This window comes from Jaculus jaculus, chromosome 10 (assembly GCF_020740685.1).
Source record: "Jaculus jaculus isolate mJacJac1 chromosome 10, mJacJac1.mat.Y.cur, whole genome shotgun sequence".
Taxonomy (NCBI): Eukaryota; Metazoa; Chordata; class Mammalia; order Rodentia; family Dipodidae; genus Jaculus; species Jaculus jaculus.
Window position 1 is genome coordinate 37,552,337 of NC_059111.1, and position 17,399 is coordinate 37,569,735.

The window sequence follows — 17,399 nt, forward strand, 5'->3', positions numbered from 1 at the left end:
CATAAACTTACTGACTGCTGTTATACCCATGGGTACATCTTGACTGGCTGGATGATTGCATAGCTTGAGGAACCACTGCTGGTTGAGACTATGGATGACTTTTCTTCCCCAGTGCTTTCCAGAACTCTGGTAGCTAACCAGCAAAAAGATGGCTTCTAGCTCAGCTCCAGCTGGATGTCTCAGTATGGACTTCATAACTAGTAATCTTTGTATTTCTGGGGCGTTTTTGCTTGTTTGTTTTTCAAGGTAGGGTTTCACTCTAGCCCAGGCTGACCTGGAATTCACTATGTCATCTCAGGGTGGCTTCGAACTCACAGCTATCCTCCTACCTCTGCCTCCCAAGTGCTGGGATTAAAGGTGTGTGCCACCACACCCAGCTTGTATTTCTGTTTTTTAAGGGTAATAATACCTAATAACCCAGTTGTGTCCTTTACCTTTGATAGCATGCACAGAAAGTGTTTAATCAATTGGAATTGTGGCAGCACTTTCAGCTGTTCTAAACACATGAAGGGGGCTTGAGAAATGGCTCGATGATTAAAGGCACCTTGTTGCAAAGCCTGATGGTCTAGAGCTCAATTTCCCAGTACCCACATAAAGCCAGTTGTACAAAGTGGCAAAGTGGACTTCATTTGCAGTGGCAAGATGCCCTGGAGCACCCATTCTCTCTATTGTATCTTTCTCAAATAAATAAATGTATATCTAAAACATAAACAAAAAGGTATAGGAAATAAGTAAGCACATGAAGGAGAGAATGTTTTTATTTTAATGCCCCCATTTCTTGGAAGCACTTTGGAACATGGGAGATATTGAGTAGTTTTAGTGTATGTATGCCAGCATGAATACATAAATTGAATGAACTCCTGGCTCTTTTGTGGATATAAAATGGATATATTGAGAAAATTGAGCTTTATTACTGATCTTGTTATAAGATAATTTTGAATATGACTTTTAGTTTTGCTAAGTCTCATGTTTTCATCTGTCTATAAAGTAAAAATGCCTACTTTGCCTTTCTCAAGGGAACGTTAATAGATATGAACAAAATAAAGAAGAATCATAAAGAAAAGGGAAAAATAGCAAAATATGTTAGCAGTGAAAGTATGTTGGGACTTCTGTAAAGAAAGATGGACAAAAACACAAAAATGCATAAATCTTTTTCTTTTTTATTAGTTATGTACACAGTGTGTATACAGCCATGTTGGTACACCATTAGGTTCCTCCCTGTCCCCCCACCCCTCGCAGGAACCCTCCTCATTGGGGAATGTGGGGTTAGCCATCAATTATGGGTAAGAGGCAATGTCTCTGCATAATGTCCCAACATGTGGCTCTAATAATCTTTCCATCCCCTCGTCCACAAGTTTCATGGCCTGAGCCGTGATGGGTTCATTTTAGGTCTACTTCAGTGGTGAGGACCTGGGAGCCTCTGAGTCTCTGGATATCTGATTTGGTAGGAGTTGAGTGTTCTCTGTGTCTGTCTCCCTCACAAAGATGCATAATCTTGTGTGCAGACTAGGAGGTAGAGCAATGTAGCAAGTACAGTGTATGTGAGCACAAGCAGGGCACATGGGGCCAGACGCACAAATGAATAGAAGGAGGGCAGAGCCAAGGCAACAAACAAGGGGAAGGTCATATGTTCTGTCAGTTGAAAAACTGGCATTCAGTAAAGTAATGTGGAAACCTTAGGTTAATTGTGGGAAATACAGTATAAATGTGTATGGAATATAAATATATTTTGTGATATTTGGTAGTCTTTAAGGGTCATAATGAATAAAATATATAGAAATATACAAATTTGCTGGGCGTGATAGCACACACCTTTAATCCCAGCACTTGGGAGGCAGAGGTAGGAGGATTGGCACAAATTCTAGGCCACCCAGAGACTACATAGTGAATTCCAGGTCAGCCTGAGCTAGAGTGAAACCCTACCTTGAAAAAAAAAATTGGGGCTGGAGAGATGGCTTAGCAGTTAAGCGCTTGCCTGTGAAGCCTAAGGACCCTGGTTCGAGGCTCAGTTCCCCAGGTCCCACGTTAGCCAGATGCACAAGGGGGCGCACGCGTCTGGAGTTCGTTTGCAGAGGCTGGAGGCCCTGGTGCACCCATTCTCTCTCTCACTCTCTATCTGCCTCTTTCTCTCTCTGTCACTCTCAAATAATCAAAGAAATAAATAAAAATCTTAAAAAAAATATTTGCAAATATTTGGTATTTTGTAGGTACACTGTTACTATTAAGTCACTCAAAACTTAAAAGTTTGGATATTGTAGAATTCCTGCTTTGGAAAAACTTTCAAGAAGCGAAGGAGATGCCTCTATACCTCTATAGTTAAAGGTGTGTTTACTTGGAAGCCTGCCATCCCAAATTCCATCCTCCTCAGCACCCACATAAAAAGCCAAATGCAAAGTGGCACACACATCTGTGATCCCAATGCACCTAGAGGCAGGACCAGGAAGATCTAGAAGCTCACAAGTAGCAATGACAAGAGAGACATTGTCTCAAAAGAAGAATGAAAAGAGAAACACTCTGAAGTTGTCCTCTGACTTCCACACATGTGCCATGGCATGTGGATGTCCATACATGCATAAATAAATGATAAAAATAGAGGCTAGATAAGTGGTTAAGGTGCTTGCCTACAAAGCCTAAGGACATGGATTTTATTCCCCAGTACCCACATAAAGCCAGATGCACAAGGTGGTACATGCATCTGGAGTTCATTGCAGTGGCTGGAAGCCCTGGCATACCTTCATACCTTTCTCTCTCTCTCTCTCTCTCTCTCTCTCTCTCTCTCAAATAAATTAATAATAGAAATAGAAAAAATTTAAAAAGACTCTTCAAATTCCAAGTCTTCTTATCTAAAAATCTAAGAACCTCTGTAAAAAAAAAGAAAACTATAACTCTTCACATTTTGTTTTTAGTACTTCCAGGTCTTTAAGTCACCTCAAAAAATTCTTTGTGGAATGGAGAGAGAGAGAGTAGTATTATGGTGTGGTGTATGTATATGTGTGTGTACAGGTATCTATGGCCTATGTGTGTGGGCAGAGGCCAGAGGAGAACATCAAGTGTCCTTCCCTATTGCTCATCCAAGTGTTCCCTTGAGATAGAGTCTCTCACTGAACCTGGAGCTGATGTTTTGGTCAGTCTGGCTCACCAGCAAACGCCGGTGATCCTGCAGTCTCTGCTCCCTACGGTGCTGAGATTGCATGCATGCATTGCCATGCCCAGCTGTTCGCATGAGTACTGGGGAATCAAACTCCAGTGGTATCAGGCCCTCATGATTGTGTGGCAAGTGCTCTTACCCACTAAGACATCTTCCTTCCATGAAGAAAGATTTAAACAAATTGAATGTACATGTAATTCTTCAGAAGAACCTTAAATAGTTAAGTTCTAACCAAAGAGAATTATATACATTATGAGTAATCTCTCAAGAATTCAGTCTATTATTTTAGCATATGTCTTTTATATGAAAATGACAGCTTTGGGCTGGATAGATGGCTTAGCGGTTAAGTGCTTGCCTGTGAAGCCTAAGGACCCCGGTTCGAGGCTCAGTTCCCCAGGTCCCACGTTAGCCAGATGCACAAGGGGGCGCACGCATCTGGAGTTCATTTGCAGAGGCTGGAAGCCCTGGCGCGCCCATTCTCTCTCTCTCCCTCTATCTGTTTTTCTCTCTGTGTCTGTCGCTCTCAAATAAATAAACAACAACAAAAAAAAAATGACAGCTTGCCTTTTACATGGCAAAAAAATTTTTTTAGTTCTTCTTCTCCAAATTCATTAGTTCACAATCCTGGCTATACCTTAGGATCACATGGAAAGCATTTTCCATCAGCCATACAAAGTACCACTCCTAATGTCCAATTTCAATTTGGTCACAAAAGGCCTCAGAAATCATGAGATTCCCAGGTTCTAATACCCAGATCAGAGAAGCCTTTTGATTCATGTTTTCCAAATATTACAAATGGATTTCATTATTTGTCTTTGCCAGATGTTAAGGTTCTTTGTTTATTTGTATGTTTAGTGATGAATCAAATTCTGGGCAGTCTATCCAAGTACTTCTATAGCACAAAGAATCTTTTTAAAGAGATAAATTGTGACTCAAAATAAGCACATGTTAAGAATTTCATTCATCTTATTAAGAAAACTAGTATAGTCGTTGATTCAAAGGAGAATGCACAGACCAGACCAAATGTAAGCTAAGATATTGACAAACGGTAGCCCTGTAGGCCAAAGCCAGATTACCACCTGTTTTTGTACATAACAGCTGCAAGCTAGACATGTTTTCTGTATAGTTGAAAAAAATGAAAGTTATTATATTTTACAACATGCAAAAATCATATTCAATTAAATTTTAGGTCTATAAAGTTTTATTGAGCACATCACTTGTTCACATACAATTCTAACTATTGTAGAGTTACAACAGCATATTTGAGTAGTGGCACTAGGAACTATAAGGTCTACCGTGCCTACAGTACTTACTATTTGGTCCATTTTAAAAGTCTTTACAGGGCTGGAGAGATTGCTTAGTGATTAAGGCGTTTGCTTGTGAAGCCTAAGGACCCATGTTCAGTTCTGCACAACTCCATATAAGCCAGATACACAAAGTGATGCATGTGTCTGGAGTTCATTTGCAGTAGCTAGAAGCCCTGGCACACACATTTTCTCTCTCTCTCTCTCTCTCTCTCTCTCTCTCTCTCTCTCTCTCTCTCTATCTCGCCTTCCTTCTTTCTAATTTCTCTCTATCTCAAATAAATAAATAAAATAATTTTTTTTAATTCCTTATTGGGCTGGAGAGATGGCTTAGCAGTTATGGAACTTGCCTGCAAAGCCAAAGGACCTCAGTTCAATTCTCCAGGACCCATGTAAGCCAGATGCAAAAGATGGCACATGCATCTGAAGTTCATTTGCAGTGGCTGGAGGCCCTGGACACCCATTCTCTCCCCCTCTCCCTCCCTCTCTCTCTCTCTCTCTCTCTCTCTCTCTCTCTCTCTCTCTCTCTCTCTTTCCCTCACTCAAATAAATAGATAAAAATATTTTTAAAGTCCTCATGTATGCGCCTGATACAAAATTGTGAATTGATAGAATGCTAATACAAAATGGTGAACTGGTGTAAAGCCAGTCAAAATTCATGGGACAATAAAATTCAGTGTTGAAATAATTCATTCAAGGGAGGGGATCTGTGTCTTCTTCACTAGATAAGTTTGTTTGCATCTCTCTGGCTACAATTGTTACCATTAGCTTTCTCCAACTCTGGGCATCATACAAGAGCTCAATCTGAGAGAGTGGAAGGTACAGCATTCTCTAGGGCTAGATAACACCCAAGGGCTATCGTGCTCAGCAAGTATAGCTCACTGAAAAAACTAACTCTTTTAAAGTCACATCACATTTTTCACAATTTTTCCTAACAGGAGCAAAATCCATTAATTATTTTAACACATCAGAGATTGACTCAGTTCAGAACTCATTGTGTTCTGACTGTGCTTGGGATGTGCCAGATTCTTTATCTGCTTTATAGTGCATCTTTTCTGCCAGTAGGAAGTTTGCATGTGTAAGTCATTGATCACCACACTACAAACTGACCCTTAACTCCTCATTGTGAGTTCACATTCCCAGAGCAGCACAACCCCTTACCAGAGATGTCTCAGGCAGCCACTGCAAAGTGCTACCGAATTGCAGATCCAGGCTCAGCCCTCTGGGAGCATATGTTTCTGAAACAGACACTTTTAAGCCAATAGATCTCCACTGAGGTCTATATCAGTTACCTTCTCACTGCTGGGATGTAATTTCGGGCCAGAAGTCACTCATGGAAGAAAAGGGTTTATTTTGCTATCAGTTTTGAGGGGCAGAAGCTTTATGATGGCGAGGAGGGCACGGCAAAGTGTTGTACCTTGTCAAGTAGCAGGAAGGACGCAATCTGGGTGAATTACTATAAGCACGTGGGCTGGACCATAAAATCCCAAGGCCTACCCCAGTAACACACCTGTTCCAACAAGGATTCCCCTCCCAGAGCCTCTACCAGCTGGGAACTAGATAGGAGCCTTAATCACAAACATGTGAGACTATGGGAGACATTTTATATTCACTCCACAAAATCTGACTAATTTCTGACTGTATAATTTCCTATATTCTCAAAAGTAAATGCATCATACTCTAAAATATTTACCTGTAATGAGTTCATTTCACTTGCTAGTATAAAAGACCTACGTAAAGCCAAATAAATTTGTGGCTGAGGAGATAGCTTAGTGGTTAAAGACCATTACTTGCAAAGACTGTCAGCCTGGTTTCAGTCCTCCAGTACCCAAATAAAGCCAGGTGCAAAGTAGAAGACACCTCTGTGATCCCCATGAGCCTATGACAATGGGAGGTGGAGCCAGGAAAATGGGAAGCTCACAGTCCAGCTAGTCTGAAATTCTTTTGCAGTCTGGTAGCTCATTTGCAATGGCAAGAGACCCTGTTTAAGGTAAGTGGATTTCTATTTTCAGGAAAAGTTAAATAAGTATATTTTCCTATTCCTCCTGACAAATACAACTAAATACCAATGATACATACCAAAATGAACATAAGAAGACTCTAGAAGGTAGGGGAAAGGCAGATCTTGTAGGAATTACGTGAAAGCCCGGTGCAGTGGTACACACCTTTAATCCTAACACTCAGGAAGCTGAAGTAGGAGGATCACTGTGAGTTTGAGGCCACCCTGAGAATATATAGTGAATTCCAGGTCAGCCTGGGCTGCAACAAGACCCTACCTCAAAAAAACACAACAAACAAACAAACAAAAAGACATGATTGTGACATGATCAAGACACTAAGAATAAACTGAGTTTGGTGCTTATGGGAATGCTCTGTACTATTTTTTGCAACTTTTTGTAAAACTGAATCAATTCTAAAATAACAAGTATATATTTTTTTAAAAAGACATGATTGTAGAGTTCCTGAATATTCTTTTTTGTTCATATGTCCTAGACTGAAAAAGTACCTAAAGAAATCAAGACTCTTAAAAATACACCAGTAGAGCTAGAAAGATTGCTCAGCAGTTAGGGAACTTGCATGAAAAGCCTAATGCCCTAGGTTTAATGCCCCACATAAAGCCAGACACAAAAAGTGGTACATTTCATATGGAGTTTGTTTGCAGTGGCTAGAGGCCCTGGTGTACACATCCACCCCCTCTCTTGTCTCTCTCTGCTTGCAAATAAAATAAAATAAAGTATTATTTTAAAATACACTGGTAAGAAGGTGAGAAGAAATAAGCAGATGAGAGAACATCTTTGTGATCCATATACATAACAAGGGCAGGTAGCTAGAACATAAACAACTCAACAGTTACAATACCCCACTAGAAAATCAGCAGACCATAGAATGGACATGTCAACTAGGATGTACAGATAGCATATAAGCACATGAAAAGATGTCTGACACCATTATAGTGTAATCAAAGCCACAGTGAATGACTAAATAAAACCTGGCCACAACACAACATGCTGGAGAACACAGACAAACTGAGTCACTTACGTGGTGCCAATGTGAATATAAATGGTAAAATAGTTTGACTTTTTTTGGGGGGGGAGGGTTGAGGTAGGGTCTCACTCTAGCTCAGCCTGACCTGGAATTCACTATGTAGTCTCAGGGTGGCCTCAAACTCATGGTAATCCTCCTACCTCTGCCTCCTGAGTGCTGGGGTTAAAGTCATATGCCTCCACACCCAGCTAAGTTTGACTTTTTTTAAAAAAATTAAGTATGTAGCTGACATGCAATCTTTTCTATGTGGGTATTTATAATAAAGAAAACATACACACATATAAACACCTGTACATGAATGTGCATGGCAGCTATATACATAACAGCCAAAGCAAGAAATAATCCAAAAGCCTTTCAGTAAATACATGGCTGAAACATCTATGGTCCATATTGTATAATACCAAACAAGAACAAGAGGCAAATTAGTGATACATTTAACCATTTAGTGAACCTCCAGAGGTGATTCTGAGTGAGAAAATCCAGCAAAAATTAACATACTCTAGTATTCTACCCATTTTTGAAATGACAAAAAAATATAAATGGAAAACAGATTAATGGTTACCAGATATTGAAGAGGGGACAAGAAGAGAGGTTGCATATCTATAAAAGGGTGACATGGTGGGAATGTTCTGTATGTAGACTGTCAATGGGTGATGTTGTATGGTGGTTTTGGATGATGTCATCATTAAGGAAACTAAATAAAGGGACACATGAGCTCAGGCATTTTTAACTTACTGAGATAAAAATTCACATTTTTTTAATCTTTTACTTGAGTGAGAGAAGGAGGAAGAGGGGAGGGAGAGAAGGCATGCCAGAGCCTCCAGCCACTGCAGACAAACTAAAGACACATGTGCCATTTTGTGTATCTGGCTTATGTGGGTACTAGGAAATTGAACCTGGGTCCTTAGGCTTCGTAGGAAAGCACCCTAACCACTAAGCCATCTCTCCATCCCCATTTTATTAATTTTTAAGTAGACAGTATGTTCACAATGTTGTACAACCTTCACACTGAGTCCAGAAGTATTTTATCACTCCATAATGTGGCCTCCTCCAGTGAAGCCTCAGTTACTGCTTTGCTTTGCAAAAGCATAGATTACAAGCAATCAGGACTATGGAGTCCTTCTCTATGCTGGTGGGTGACCTTCTTCCCAGGAATACGTGAAAGCCTTAGAAAGCACTAACTCCTCCACACTTTACTTCCAAGCTTTTTGGTCTGTTGTTGCCCCAGCTGTGGCACATTGCCTCATACAGTGTCCATTGATACATTTGGAAGGCAGTCACTTCCGGCTCTGGAGAGATCCTAGTGAGGAGAGATAAAGGCAAGCCTTTTTTTTTTTTTTTAATTTTATTTATTTATTTATTTGAGAGCAACAGTCACAGAGAGAAAGACAGATAGAGGGAGAGAGAGAGAATGGGCGCGCCAGGGCTTCCAGCCTCTGCAAACGAACTCCAGACGCGTGCGCCCCCTTGTGCATCTGGCTAACGTGGGACCTGGGGAACCGAGCCTTGAACCGGGGTCCTTAGGCTTCACAGGCAAGCGCTTAACCGCTAAGCCATCTCTCCAGCCCAAGGCAAGCCTTTTGAGGTTGGTTTCCAAAAATCTGAAAATAAACAGGAGTTCATCTGCTCCCAGAGCTCCTGGTGCTCTGGATAAGAGCTGCTATTTTCAAGGCTACCGCTGGGCCACAGTAAGGGAGGAAACGACCTCAAAGATCACTGTGCTTGCCAAAGTTCAGCCCTGTTCCTTTGTTACACATTCCACACGTTTTATATCGGTCTCCAGAGTCTTAGGAAAGTCAAATCTGACACCTCACCAGTCTTTGGTGGCTGACCTGTAGGGATAGACACGTGCTGGTTCTCACTCTGCCATCGTAATTGATACCTCTCCCAGTTTTATTTCTTAGACTTGTATTTGAACCCACAGTGGTTTCAAAATCAAAATGTTGGGCTAGACTGGAGAGATGGCTGAGCAGTTAAGGTGCTTGCCTGCAAAACATAATGACCCGAGTTCAATTCTCCAATACTGCATAAAGCAGATGCTCAAAGTGATGCATACTTGGGGAGTTCATCTGCAGCAGCTAAAGGCCCTGGCATGTCCATATTCTTCCTCTCTCTCTCTCTCTCTCTCTCTCTCTCTCTCTCTCTCTCTCTCACTCTCTCTCTCTCTGCCCCCACCCCCACTTGCAAATAAATAAAAATATTTTGTCAAAAAGGTTGGGCTGGGGGCTGGAGAGATGGATTAGCAGTTAAGCATCTAGAGTTAGAATGCAGTGGCCAAGGCTCTGGAATGCCAACCCCTCTCTTTCTCTCTGTCTCTCTAAAATAAAAAAAAAAAATTAAAGAAGGTTGAATTGGAGAGGTGGCTTAGTGGTTAAGGTACTTGCTTGCAAAGCCTAAGGACCAGGTTCAATTCCCTAGTACCCACATAAAGCCAGATGCACAAAGTGGCACATGCATCTGGAGTTTGTTTGCAGTGGCTAGAGGCCCTGGAACATCCATTTCAATTTCTTTCTCTCTCTCTCTCTCTCTGCTTGCAAATAAATAACTAAAAAGTTAAAAAACATCAAAAGTTTAATTTTTTTAAAGATTTATTTTATTTATTTGAGAGCAACAGAGAAAGAGGAAGAGAGAGAGAGAATAGGTGCACCAGGGCCTCCAGCCACTGCAAACAAACTCCAGATACATGTGCCACCTTGTGCATCTGAATAACATGGATCCTGGGGAAATCAAGCCTTGAATTGGGGTCCTTAGGTTTCACAGGTAAGTGCTTAACCATTAATCCATCTCTCCAATCCAAAAGGTTAATTTTTAAAAATCCAAAACTCCTAAATCCAAGACTCCAAAAGGGCCTACATTCTTCCTGTTGTCCCAGTGCAGGTCAGCTAGCCCAGTCTGAAAGGTTGTAATCTGTCAAACAATTTGCAATTAAGGTCAAAGGGTAGGGTCAGCAATTGAGGCCCAAAGATTTCATTTTTTCTGTGCCATATCCCTCTGCTCATACTAGTTCATTTCTGTGCAAAGCGACCCTGCCCAACTTCTTGGCACCAAGGGATAACACCAAGCTTCCCACACAAACTGCTAGTCCAGTCCAGGCACAGCTCTTTCTCACCCTCACAAGCCAAACCTCACAGTCCATAGTTCTTATTGCATTCAGGTCTTTCACCTCTGACCAAGAGAGTCCATCAAGCTGTATTTACAGCACTGAAAGGCATCTCTTAGGCCAAGGTTTCAAATCCTTCCACATTCCTCTTGAAAATCAGCTCCAAAAGGCCAAAGCCACACAGTCAGGTGTCTAGCAGCTCCTCAGTAACACTTTACTGTTGCAGTCAGGTTCACATTGCTGGCAAAAATCACCCAACCAAGAGCAGCTTGTAGGAAAAGAGATTTATTTTGGCTTGCAGGCTCAGGGGGGAAGCTTCACGATGGCAGGGAAAATGATGGCATGAGCAGAGGGTGGGCATCACCCCCTGCCAAGGTGGACCATAGAAACAGGAGTGTGCGCCAAACACTGGCAAGGGGAAACTGGCTATAATATCTATAAGACCACCTCCAACAATACACTCCCTCCAGGAGGCATTAATTCCCAAATCTCCATCTGCTGGGAACCTAGCATTCAAAACACCTAAGTTTATGAGGGACGCCTGAATCAAACCACCACACTAGGTAACTCATTAATTCCAAGTTTCAGAGACTGTCTCCTCTCCCTCTGGCCCACGGCTTTGTGAAGAGCAGTCAGTAGGTCTTCCCTTCACACTCAGAGTCCCTCTGCATTCCCCAGGTTGGCTCCCCTGATCCCTTCTATCTCTACATTTCCTCGCCCACTGTGGAACACACTCTTCCATAGTTCTGTCATGTTCAAAAAAAAAAAGGCACACCTTTTTTTTATTCCTTAATTGTGTCGTAATGAAGCTATAAAATATCTCTGTAAAAATTAGTACACTGTCCAAAGATTTCATGACATCAACATTTTCTTTTTTCTTTTTTTTTGACATTTTCATACATAAACATTATATTTTGATCATTTTTACCTCACATTACCCTTTCTTATCCCCTTAATCTCTGCACTCCTCATCACTTACCCATGAGTGATGCCCCAGAAGAAAACAACTTCCTCTTCTTCAACAACTGTTAATGGTCATCAGCTCATCTGGGAGGGGAGGAGCCTCCCACACCCCTCATCTACCCATACCAGAATGTTGACTGGCCCCATCATCAGTAGGTCTTGTGCAGGTAACCACAGCTGGTGTGAATTCATGAGTGTAATGGCCTTGTCATGTCCAGATGCCAGTGTTACATAGCACTCCTCCACGTCCTCCAGCCCTCACATTCCCTCCCATCTTCTGTGATGTTCCCTCACAGGGGAGCCCATCAGCCTTTCCCACACCTGTCTCTCTGAAAACAAATCCCATCTTGATTGTATCTTCCTGCGAGACTCTTTCCCCATCATCTTGGACCTCTCTATAGGTGTTTGGTTGGTTGGTTGGTTTTGCTTTTTTGAGGTAGGGTCTCACTCTAGCCCTGGCTGACCTGGAATTCCTCAGAGTGGCCTTGAACTCATAGTGATCCTCGAACCTCTGCCTCCCTAGTGCTGGGATCAAAGGTATGCATCACCATGCCTGGCTTTATAGTTTTGTGCTGTTTTATTTTGTAATCTCATTTTTCCATCTTCTTTAGATTATTCTCTCATCATAGGTAAATATACCCTAAGAAAGGACACCTTAACCAAAAAAAAAGCTAGTTGTGGTGGCACACGTCTTCAATCTCAGCACTTGGGAGGCAGAGGTAGGTAGATTGCCTGACACAGAGGCCACTCCGTGGCTACAAAGTGAATTCCAGGTCAGCTTGGGCTACAGTAAAACCCTACCTTGAAAAAGAAGAAGAAGAAAGAAGAAGGAGGAGAAAGAGGAGGAGAAAGGACACCTTAAAGAAATTTTTTTCCAAGTTTGTGTTTGAAAATGACATTGCCTTCCAGTGATACAGGAATTGTGGGGTTCCTTGTACACCAATGTACCAGTAATCTGAGATGTTCCCAGATCCTCGTCTTATGAATTTAAAGAATGAAATCAAACCAAAGGATAAGGTTCAGAAAGGTTTTATTATAACTTACAGCTTTATAAAGGGGAATAAAAGGGGGTCTTAAGCCCAGACATAAGAGAGGGTGGAGCTCTTTCCCAGTGAGGTAAGAAGGTTTTGAGAAGTCTCATGAGGGAAGAAGGCAGAGCTCTTGCCCAGAGAGCAAGAAGGGGTTTGAGAAGCACACCTTAAGACTCATATCTGGGATTTTTATGAGGAGTGGAAGACCAGGTCAGCAGGTTTTTTATGAGCCCCATGGATGGATGGCTGGTTTAGCCAGTTTACTCCTGATTCCAGGAGTCTGGGGACAGAAATTTTAGTAAAGGTCAATCTTAATTCTCCCAAAGAGGGGCAGAGATAGGAAAAGACCAGACCCTTCTGACATTTCTGACCTATAGTAAAGTGTAATAACCTAGATTTTTTTCCTACAGGCCCAAGGACAATTCCTACACTTAGCCAAAAGAATGCTATTCACTTTGGGGTCCTCGTCCCTAATCTGCCTAGCCAATCTCTGTCTCCTATCACAAGAGCACCTGGTGGATAGTTCAGTGTTCATGCTGGTCATACTGTCCTTCAGTGAGAGGTGTCTTGACCATGACACTCTTCTTCTGAGCCCTTCCTATATAATTATTTTACCTCCTTCAGGTGTGTGTCAAACATCTGCTCAGTGACTGACTACCCTCTGTAAAGCTGCAGACTCTTCACTCCCATCTCCTTTCTCTCTTCATTCTATTCCCATAGCATGCATCACCACCTGCCACTCTATCTACTTCCAGATGTCTACTTGAGGGAGTATATTTCTGTCTTCTTCCACTTTACCATAAGCTCACTGGAGCCAAACTCTGTTTTGTTTAATGGCATGTCCCACACCTGGAGCAATACCGAGTACACAGGAGGCAGTTGATACCTATTCATTGAATTAATTAATAAAAAACACTTTATAACAGTCAAAAAAGACTATAACAACTTTCTTGTTATAATAACTAAGAATGATTTGTTTGATATAAAATTAAGAACATGTTGACCATGTCACCTGAAGATCTAAAGGTAATGATTAGTAATCTCCTTTTAGAATCTTTTTGTTGTTGTTGTTGTTGTTGTTTTTTGAGGTAGGGTCTCGCTCTAGCCCAGGCTGACCTGGAATTTTCTATGTAGTCTCAGGGTGGCCTCAAACTCATTGTGATTCTCCTACCTCTGCCTCTCAAGTGCTGGGATGAAAGGCGTGTGCCCCCACACCGGATTTCCTTTTAGAATCTTTTAACGTTGTAGGTAACCACTTGAGACTAGGTTCATTGCATGCATGTGATCCTAGCTAGAAGAATGGAAAATTGTCTTTCATTTAGACTTGTCCCTCATACTCTCTCTTCTGCAGTGCGTTCTAGGGCCATGCACACCACCCCCACTGTCTTTTGTCATCTGTGCTGACTTATTTCATCTTGACCATAAGCTGTAACTACAATCATCTGCTTTGAGTTGAGCCATTTTTTCTGTGGTCTTGGCTTTGGATAGACCTCCTACCTAGACAGTGACAAACAGCCATTTCCTCTAAGACCAGTAGATAATATCCCCACCACACACACACACAGGCTTATAATTAGTATCCCTACCCCACCCCCCGACATACACAAGTTTATAACTAGTACACCCACTACACACACACACACACACATGCTCCACAGGCTTATAACCAGTACCTCCCAATGCACACATACATATAAACACACTTCACACTTACACAGGATCCCATACACACATTCTAGCATAGCAGTTATATTGAGTCTTTTTTTTTTATTTTCATGTGTGTATGTGTGTGACACACTAGGGTCGCTTGTCTCTACAAATGGAATGCCAGATGATCACAGCACTTTTTGCATCTGCCTTTGCATGGGGGGCTGGGGAATTGAACCTGAGTTAGCAGGCTTTGCAAGCAAATGCCTTTAACTACTAAGCCATCTCCTGGCCCTGGTCTTGTTTTTTCTATTTTTTTAACTTTTCATGCTTCATGATGAAATAGTGCCTTTGCTTCTAGTGCTTGACTTTTTGTTACAGTATCTAAACCTTAGTATTGGAATGGCCTGTGTTGGTGGCATGTCTAATTTTTAAGTTATTTTATTTATTTATTTATTTATTTAAGAGAGAAAAAAACAGAAAGAGAGAGAGCTGCTGTAAATGAACTCCAAATGCATGTGCCACCTTGTGCATCTGGCTTACATGGGTCCTGGGGAATCAAACCTGAGTCCTTTGGCTTTGTTGGCAAGCACCTTAATGACTAAGCCATCTCTCCAGCCCGGCTTATCTAATTTTTTTTTATTTTTATTTTTATTTTGCTTATTTTTATTGAGAGCAACAGACAGAGAAAGAGGCAGATAGAGAGAGAATGGGCATGCCAGGGCTTTCAGCCACTGCAAACGAACTCCAGATGCATGTACCTCCTTATGCATCTGGCTAACGTGGGTCCTGGGGAATCAAGCCTTGAACTGGGGTCCTTAGGCTTCACAGACAAGCACTTAACCACTTAGCCATCTCTCCAGCCCACATGTCTAATTTTAACAAAGAATCAGATGAAAGTAAAATTATTTTAAATGTACATAAGTGGTAACAATGTCTGAATGATTTTTTTTCCTAAAGGGATTGACGATTACTTTTGTAGTTTTAAACTTGAGCCAAAAAAAAAAAAAAGAATTGTTTATTTTTTTCTTTTTCTTTTCTTTTTTTTTCCTTTTTTTTTTTTTTTTTTTTTGAGGTAGGGTCTCACTCTGGCCCAGGCTGACCTGGAATTCACTATGTAGTCTCATGGCTATCCTACTACCTCTGCCTCCCAAGTGCTAGTATTAAAGGCATGCACCACTCTATCCGGCAAAAGAATCCTTTTGAAATCACATTTAAATAAGGCTCCTATATTCTGAAAGCAAAAGTATAAGATGTCTAGTTAAATCTGAATTTTACATTAACAAAAAAATAATCTTTTAGCATAAGTGTTTCAATGTGTGCCCTGTATTTTATCAAGCATCCCTACATTGAACAGCCAACTGTTTCCACAGCACAATGACTTGGTTAGGTTCACTGTAAATGTGACAGATTAATATGAAGATACCACAAAGGGAGAAGGGCATAAATTCACTGACAGATGACATAAAGCAGCAACAGATTTTAAGCAGATTCAAGTCTATTCCATGAGAAAGGGGTGAGTAATGAAATGCTGGCCCAGGAGGGAAATGAATACATCCATCATTGTGCTTCCTGCCTCAGATTCCCAGACCTTATCACCACTAGGAGCACAGAGTTCATCCCAAAAGGAACACACAGACACAGTCTGATGATTCCCCACAGCACAAAGGAATCAGACCAAATCACAGGAAGCAGGAAAACTCAATTTACTCATCTCAGAAGCTCCCATGGATACCTTTGTTAGCTAAAGCTATCCCAACAAAATGCCAAGCCCTGAGTGGACAAAACAGCAGAAGTGAATGTCTATAGCTCTAGAATTGAGAGAGTCTAGGATCAAGGTGCTGAGAGATCTGGCTGCTGACAAGATCTCTTCTCTTGATCTGCAGATGGATGGCTTCTGCCATGTCCTCACATGGCAACGAGGGATCGTTCCTCCTGTGTGTCTTCTGATGAGAGCACTGATTAAAAACCCATTTATAAAGACTGCTCTCTCAGACCATCTCCAAGCTCCATCACAATGAGGATGGATACAGTGCACCATATGAATTTGAGGGGCTCACAGACACGTAGTTCACAGCAGTGAGGATTTGAATAAGTGTATATATACATAGATCTTGGAAGTTAGCAATACTATGTTTAACAACTGAGTGAAGTATGAGTAGACACACCTCGCTACTCTGTAGGTTTGAAAAAAGAGACAGCTTCCCCAAAATTTGAGCACAACTCACCAACGTCCAAGTTTTATTTTAAGAAAGTAATAAAACTAATATGACTCTGCCTTTCAGAGCTGTTTATCACTTGGGGCTTCAGTATGGGTGATTGCATGGTAGTAAATTAGTTGACTGTGAGTCCAAAGGTTTCTATCTGCATCCAGACAGTCCATTCATCATACTTAGCACTCGGTCTTCCACCGAGCTTTGCACAGTTTGTCAAGATGCCACTGCAGTAATCACAGAATGCTCCCTGTTTCGCCCACTGACAGCCTTAAATGCTGTTGCTGGCTCTGGCTTATCTTTATTGAAATGTTTTAATAATCCATTGATCTCTATCTGAAAGATTTCTATAACTACTTTCTTAGTTCATAAATACTTGTTGATTCTAGTTTAGTACCAAAACCAGAATTTTTTATTCATAGGAGTTTAGTAGTTCAATGTATAGTTACCCAAGACTTTAGTGGTTCAATGTGTGTTTATCCAAGAAAGTAATGCAATGGATACAATAATGTTACAGTGGCAAGGTCTTTAAACAGCATCAAATATTTAGCAAGTTGAATAATCAATATGTAGGTCAAATATATATCATTGACATTTTTATACCTCAATACCATTTTGCAAATGGACAAGTTTCTCAATACCCAGTTTTGAAAGAAGTATAATTTAATTTTAAATGGCAAAACTACCAGTGTGGTAATTGAATCCAAAAAAATTCAATTGCACAAAATTCAGGTTCGCATTATTGGAAAGTGAATAAAATTTCGAGGCCGAAACTGTGCAGCTGTGGAATTTGAAACTATTTCAATGGCATCCATGGTTTGGAGTGCAAATCTAGCCTAGTGATAACTCATCATTTTATGTTTGTCAGCTCAGCGGATAGACTGTCTAACTGAGCAGTAACAAGTATTCTTTTCTTCTCATTTGTCCAGAAGACTGAGCTTGAATAAA

At 41.1% G+C, this 17,399-nt stretch overlaps 1 protein-coding gene across 1 annotated transcript in view; it reads left to right on the forward strand.

Annotated features, from left to right (window-relative positions):
• The window catches only part of Impg1 (interphotoreceptor matrix proteoglycan 1), a 124,537-nt gene that overhangs the window by 74,485 nt on the left and 32,653 nt on the right, over positions 1-17,399 (forward strand). The gene's annotated exons all lie outside the window — the stretch shown is intronic.